We start from the raw sequence: 8,067 nt of genomic DNA, 5'->3' as shown, positions 1-8,067 counted from the left end.
ACTGCAATTCCTGTTGGTTTTGTTCATGTGGAAAGAAAACCCCCTCCCTTCACTTTCGGCTTTCTGTGTGCCCTTGGCCACATCACTATGTGGAACGAGGCTGGTGGATGTAGCAAAGAGAAACAGGGGATACACAGGTATATATAAATTTGAGATTAAAAAAAATATTTTAGTGTGTCTTGTTTGATATTTGAAACAAGCCTGGTTTGGAGATTCAGGGGGTTTTGTTAAGGAACTTCACTGCTTACCCAAGTTGACCAGCTGAGCATCACTCTGTGGTGAGAGCGAGATCATCCAGCCTCCCCAGCCTCCCCTGGCAAGCCTGGAGGGACAGGCTAGGGCACCAGGAGAAGCCTGGGCTTAAGGTTGGACAGACTTAATTTGCTTCCTGGGTTGGTCACTGTGATCTGGGCCACGCTGGACCTTCACCCACTCAGAACATGATGGGAGGGCTTGGGGTAGTTGCTGCCGCATGGACCCAGGAGTCAGAATGGCTAGGTCTCCTTCCTGACTCAGCCACCCGCTAGCTGTCCAGGTTACTAAGACTCTCTGTGCCTCATTTCCCTCACTCCAGGCTGACACGAGGACGAAGCACTTGTTATGTATAAAATGCACTGGGAAGTGTCTGGCGCAGGGCAGGTGCAGCATAGCTGTTCAACAAATCAACCAAAGTGATGGTGCCCAGTCAAACATGTCAGCACTCCAGTAGGCAAGGTGATGTCCCCGTGGAATGGAATCACAACCCTCAAAGTCATATATTACAAAGACTAGCCAGCTGTCCAAAAAATTGCCCTGAAACAGAGTTATCTTTATTTTCCTGCATTCCTCATGGTTATTATTGGATAATTTTTTGCAAATCATGGCTTCTTCAGGGTCACCTGCAGAGAAGCAAGTCATGTAACCATGGGACAAGAGCAGTGTACTGGAGGGGATCAGAATAAGCCACTCCAAAATAAACCGCTTTAGCACATGGATTATTTGGAGCTGAAGGTCATTGAGAATTGAACATAAAGACGCTTCCTCAAAGCTCTCCCTCTCTGACTATGTGCATAAATTTATAAGAAATACGGACAATTTAAATCCTCTTTCCCAGGAGAGTCTCATAGCCATGAAGAAGATGGAAAATTGGCGCTAAGCAGGCCCTGCATGAGCAAATCACTAAAATAATCCTTCTCTTCCATTAGTGCCCCCAGCATTTACGTCCCCACAATCTACCACCTCCAGAGGCTTGAAATGTTTTTTCTTTGACTTGTCTCTTCTCCCCATTTTACTGATCTCTCATTGAAATGGTATATAAGCCTCTGGGTGTTTTTTGGGCTTTTCATCTGATCTCTGTGAGGCCTGCCCTAAGCACATGAAATAAACCTTTTATTCCTGTTAGTTTATCTTTTTTTCAGTTCAATTTTCAAGGCCCAAGCCACTAAATCTAAAAGAATAGAGAAAATTTTGTTGTTATTGTTGGTTTTTTTTTCCTCCCCAATAGTACAATTTATTGAGCCTCCGCTTTGGGGACAAGTTCTTTATTGTTTTACCTTGCCAAGTATGCTGCGCCAGAGAGACGTCGATTAATCTGTTACACAAGAGAAAGACCTGAGGATCAGAGTGGAGCCCCTCCAGCCCAAGGCCACATGGCTCCAAATGGGAGAACTGGGATTTGAACTTGGTTTCGGATTCTGAAGATAGTGTCACTTTCCAGCTCATTCAGTTCTATTCTCCCACAAGCAAAATATCCTAGAGTGTCGCTAAAGGATCCATTGTTGAAAACGAACAAAATTGATTACTTCCAAGCATTGTGGTGGGCAGAGGGTTAGAAACCAGTCACATTCCCAGGAGAAGGGCTAAGAGGTGTCATTGAGACTGAGGATCCAAGAATCTGCCCTTGAGTCTTGTGAAATTAGTCTAGGACACGGACAAGTCTGTGTTCTATCAGTAACAGCCCTGTGGCTGGGAATGAGGGTGCTAGGGACAACACCTCTCCAGTCTCAATGGAACATTGGGTTACTTCCAGGTAACAAGGACCACAAGTCAACTACTCTGTTCAGCTGGACCAGCAAACCTGCCTTTCCCAGTGTTCTTTGCAGCTGAAAGGCACCCAGTTAGATACAGAATAATCACAATGCGCAACATGAACACGGTAAAGCGCGTGTTGAAGCACCTCCCGTTGTGGGTGGCCTCCTTGAGTGTTGGAAGGTCTGGATGATACATCCTGAAGGCAGCCATAGCACCCTTCCACGTCAGTATCAGCTCCCTCTCCTTGAGGCGGAACCAGAGGCTTGGGGATTCTAGAGAGTGGCCTGAGATCACTAAGCTGATGGGACAGTTCTGGGTTTTAATCTCAAGCTGTCACCCAGAGAACACTGAAGAGTGAGTGTCTGCCTTCAAAAAAGATTCAAGGAAGAAAAAAAAGGGAGGCATCTAACACTCCTTGACTGTCCATGGGAGTGTCCCATTGGTGACCCTGTGGTAGCCTCTGGGTCCTTAAGCAACCTACTCATTACCGGCTATCATCTTTAGTTTTTAGTTTGAGGAAACCAAGGCTCAGATGAGTAGTTGGTGGCAGGAAGTGCAGCTAGGGGAGCCAGGCTTGGAACTTGTCCGTTTACCTCCAGGTCCACCGTGGGCAGACCACTGACTCAGAGAGCAGAACTTTTTAGTGGCTGCCTTGCTGCCAGCCATGCTTTAGGGGATTCTTTTGTTCTCATTCCAATTCTTTGAATTAAAGATCATGTTTCCTCTATCACAGATGTGAGGACAAGTCCTCCTCCTGGCTGACGACTGCATTAAGATCCTAATCGATAGCTTAAGAAGAAAAATGGAAAGCAACCGACGGCCATCAAGGGATGGAGTCTTAGCCCAGTGCAGATAACTGGTTGATGGAAACCGCTCGTATCACTCAGCATCCGGAGCCCAGCTCAGGAATTAGAGCAGATGCATTTCTTAGCTGGCTTTAGCTAAGGAGGCTTAAAATATCTACAGTATAGGACTTACCTGTCTCCTGAGCAGGACGAGTGACTTCAAAGAACTTAAACAGCCTGAAAGATTAACTGCTAGGTCTGTGCCTTGGGATTTATATGAGTTCTTAGTGAAAGATACAGGGGGTGGGGAGAGGCTTGATAACTTTGCTTTAAATCCTTTGCAAAAAAGGGGGAAAAAAAGCAGCAATAATCCTACCCAAAACTCTGGGCAGTGAAAGGGGATCAGCTCCATTGGAGAAAAATGCCCGTGATAAGCTGAATAGAATCCATGGCGGGACTGACAATGCTGTGATTCAGCAAGGGCTGGGAAAGCTTTCCCAACTGTAATGACCACATTGAAGGAGCCACACGGGAGATAGCAGGAGGTGACTCTCCCTTCCTGTCACGAAGGTCTGTGGGCTCAGCATCACCTGGCAGACAGCCAGCGGGAATCTTCTGAAGCAGCTGGGGCTGCTTTGGGCTGGACAGGGCTGGCAGGAGCTTGGAGCAGGAGCACCATGCCGGCTACCTATGTGAAGCGAGCCCTAAGCTCAGGAGAACTTTATAGCTTCAAATGGATGGAAAAAAAAAAATGAAGAATATTTTGTCGACATGTAAAAATGGCGCCAATGAATTTCAGTGTTCTTCGGCAAACTTCCATTGGAACATTGTATGGTCATTCATTGATGCCTCCCTCACAGCAGCCCAGAGCTGAGTTAGCTGTGACGGAGATGGTGACCTGCAATACCTAAAATATTTGCAATCTCGTCCTTTATAGAAAAAGTAACAATCCCTGGCTTAGAGGAAACCACATAGCCAAGTTCATTTTATCTCTAGGATCTGAGCTCAAGATTCATCAAGCTTGTCTAGGCTACAGGAATTGCCTGCTAACCTGCCACTCTTGCTTCCCTGAATCAGTTTCCCTTATGTCAGCCACAGGGATCTATTTTTAAAGCAGTTTGGTGAGGCAGAGTTGACATATTATTAAATTCACCCATTTTAAGTGTGAAGTCCAACAGTTTTTAGTAAATATACCAAGTCACACAACCACCACCAAATTCTACTATTTGACCATTTGTGTCACCCCAGTAAGAGTCCACACATTCAGTTACTCCACAGCTCCTGCCAAGCAGTCCCTGGAGACCACTCATCTACTTTTAATCTTTATAGATTTTCTGGATGTTTGAAGTAAAAGGGATCATGCAATATGAAGTTAAGTAAACTGCTTTAAAGCATGACCTGGCTTCAAATCCATCCATGGCTGTCCCCAGCACCTAGAATAAACTCCCAATTCTTTGGCCCATGAGGAGTGACACAGGTGCTGTCTTCCTAAGTCTTCAGCCACATTTCAAGATGCTATTTCCCTTGTGCACATTCTCCCAGTGACAGGCTTCCAGTGACAGCCCCAAGACCTTTCCATGACTGTTCCTTCTGGTTGGAATGCTCTTCAGTGTTCACATGACTGACTCCTTCCCACCCTTCAGTTATCAGTATAAATGTTACCTCCTACTGGATATTTTACCAAAGGATGTTCTTATAATGATTGCACATGATTATAACTCTATTGTGTTTGTTAATTGTCTTGCTTAATTATGATCTGTTTTCCTGCCAAAGATAAGAGATCAATGAGATCAGTGCTCTCATTTGCCATATCCATTCACCACCATATCCCAGGATCTAATGCAATGCCTGACATTTTGAATAAGTGGGTGAATCAATCAGTCATTATTCAACCAGGCTTTAGATAACATTTCCTAATGTTTTATCCTCTTGAATTCATTCTCTGTACCAGTGACATTCAATAGAAATACTGTGCAAACTCCATTTGTGTCACCCCAGTAAGGGTCTGCAAATTCACAGTTACTCCACAGCTCCTGCCAAGCAGTCTCTGGAGACCATTCACCTAATTTAGTCTTTACAGATTTTCATTTTCTGGATATTTGAGATAAAAGGAATCATGAGTCACAGAAAACAAAATACAGACTAGTCCAAGAAATCAGAAAAAGGTAGGAGCTGAAGATATAGTGTATGATCCTCACAGGGACCATGGAGTCCAGGCGGGGGTGGGGAAAGGAAGAAAGGGCCAGAGAAGGTGCTCAGATTTAGGAGCTTGCACTAGAGTCCCAGTGATATTAACAGATTGTCTGTAGATAATCAGTGCTCTCATTTGCCATATCCATTCACCATCATGTCCCAGGATCTAATGCAATGCCTGACATTTTGAATGAGTGGGGTCTTTTAAATTGTTTAAATCTTCTAATAGCCATATTTAAAAGTAAAAAAGAAAAGCAGCTGAAATTAACTTTAAGAATATATTTTATTTAATATAAGAGATCAAAAATATTATCATTTCAATATGTAACCAATTTCATCATTTAAATATGTAACCAAAATCATCAATATCAATAGTTTCTTTTTTATTTGTACTATCTTCAAAAGATGGCATGCATTTTGCACAGACAAAACATCTCAGGAGGAGTAGCCACATTTCAAATGCCCAATAGCTACACAAGGCCAATGGCTGACATATTGGATGACACCATTATACATGGTCAGTGATTTTCCTTGATTGTAAAACTGACTGCATAAGCAGGCCAAGTTCCCTGCCTTCCAGGCATGTGGCTTTCAGTTTGGGGCAATTATGAGTTACCTCAAAGTCACTTTTCTCATATGTAAAACAGAAACCATGATTGTGGCCCCTGGATAGGTTTGTCATGAGGATATAGTAGTCATGCAGAGCTGGGTTATGATAAACATTTGATAATCACAGACCATTACCTGTCAAAAACATCTGTATTTCTGAACTTTGTTGTTTTCTTGAACTTTGTTGTTTTGTTGAAATTTACCTATTGTTCTAGTGATAGTACTTCTGGAACAGGCAGCAGGAACAAAAGCCATGGTTCTGGTCCTGCTTATGGGGCTCTGTGGTTGTGAGGCCTTGAATAAGCTGTTAAATTTCTCTGAATCTCATTTTCCTGATACTTGAAAATGCAAAGTAATCAAACTCTCTTGGAACATGAAAATCACTTACAAATGTAAAGTATTATCATTGTAGCAAACTCTAGTATCTAGAGACAATCTATTGGTTTCACTGTGACTCTAGTCCAAGCTCCTAAATCTGAGCACCTTCTCTGGTCCTTCCATCCCTTCTTCCTCATCCTGGACTCCATGGTCCCTGTGAGGATCACACACTGTATCCTCAGCTCCAATCTCTTTCTGATTCCTTATACAAGTCCATATTTTGTTTTCTATGACTCTAAAATCAAAAAGATCTGAAATGCAGATTGTGTTATTTGATTGTGTTATTTGGTAGTGCAATGTAACCAGTATCAACAATGGATATTTTCCTTTTTATTTGTACTGTCTTCAAAAGCTGGAATTCATTTTGCACAGACAAAACATTCTCAGTAGGAGTAGCCACATTACAAATGCTCAATAGCTACACAAGACTTGCATTTTCAAGTATCAGGAAAATGAGACTCAGAGAAGTTAAACAGCTTATTCAAAGCCATACAGCTCAAATTGCACTGCAAACTACCACCTGAACCGACATTATGCTATTTATTATCTATTGATCCTACTTAGTGTGAGCAATCATAGGTTTTGCTGCAGAAATATTATATTTTGATCGTAAGGAGCAACCCCAGAATGTAATAAGTCTACCATGCAGGATATGCATGCAAACAGCTCTTTACAATCTGAAATATTCTGAATTCAGAAATCTCACTGGCTTCAGGGATTCAGGAAAGACCCTGCCGTTCTTCAGCAGACCCCAGTCCTGCCCAGTTTTGCATCTCTGCCCACTCTTACTGGGGCCCAAGCTGCTGACCTGGCTGAAAAAAGACACAGCATTGTGTGGACTGAGCTCTCCTTAGAATCCTGAGTCTAATGCCCAGGGGGCCCTTGGTGCTACTGTGAACACTATTTCCAGGGCCCATTTACCCAGGCATCGCCATGAATCTCAGTCTCTGTGTTTGATTGACGTTCTGGCATCTCCTGTGGCGCTGAGCTGGAAGGACTACTTTTCTTAGGCCAATTCCTGTTATTTGCCCTTGAGCATTTCTTTCCTATGCAAACAAATTCACCCAAAGCCCACTCCCCCAACCAGCTTCTATATTGGGGTCTTATCCTCAGGGCCACTAGTCTCCTGCCCCAATCACCTTAGGGCCAGCACCAGACAAATAAGCACAGCTCCTGCACTACAGAGATTATTCAAAGGAAATTCTAAACCTGTTTTCTATGCCTTCCCTCTTCCTTCCCAAGAAAAACCTGGTAAAAGCTCTTGACAAATTTCTCCTGTTCCCTCTACCTCTTGACTGGCCCTGGTATTTCTCCTCCTCCTGTGGGTCTTCCCTGCCCTGTTCCCAGGGAACTGTGAGTGCCTTTCTTCCTTCATGACAGTGGTTTCTGTGTCTGCATGTCCTGCCGTACCTCATTAACACTGAGCCCGGAGCCCTTGAAACAACCCACCCACTCTCCTGTCTCCAAGACCTCCTCTGCCAAATGTACTCCCCTCTAATGACCTGCCCTGAGAAAATACAATTTGGAGGGTTTCCCAGGGCTTCATCCCATGCCCTCCGTCTGCAGCAGGGCCATCTCTGCTGCGTTCTTTCCTATTCTAAGGATGAGATAACTGGCTCCTAACTCTTTTTTTTTAATATTTATTTTTTAGTTTTTGGTGGACAGAATATCTTTATTTTATATTTATATGGTGCTGAGGATCGAACCCAGTTGCCTCATGCATGCTGGGCGAGCACTCTACTGCTGAGCCACAACCTCAGCCCCCTCCTAACTCTTGCCTTCACAGTTTCCCTTGCTACAAGCTCATTCTCATTGGCTTACATATAAGCTGTCATTTTTCTCCATTAAAGCAAAAACTAGATCTGCTTGTCCTTATATCCCTATGGCTCCTTCTCCGTTTCTCTCTCTTCCATTGTACTGAAACTTCTCAAGTGAGTGGTCTCTTTGAAGTGCACCGATTCCTCTCCTTCTCCTCTCTCTCAAGATCGGTGTAATTGGTTATATCACCAACACCACCAGAACTGCTCTTGTCATGGTCTCCAGGGCTTCCATGTGGCTAACCTCTTCCTCACACACCATCTCAGCAGTCCTT

Source organism: Marmota flaviventris, chromosome 15, assembly GCF_047511675.1.
Source record: "Marmota flaviventris isolate mMarFla1 chromosome 15, mMarFla1.hap1, whole genome shotgun sequence".
Taxonomy (NCBI): domain Eukaryota; kingdom Metazoa; phylum Chordata; class Mammalia; order Rodentia; family Sciuridae; genus Marmota; species Marmota flaviventris.
Note: the sequence above shows the minus strand (reverse complement) of the source record.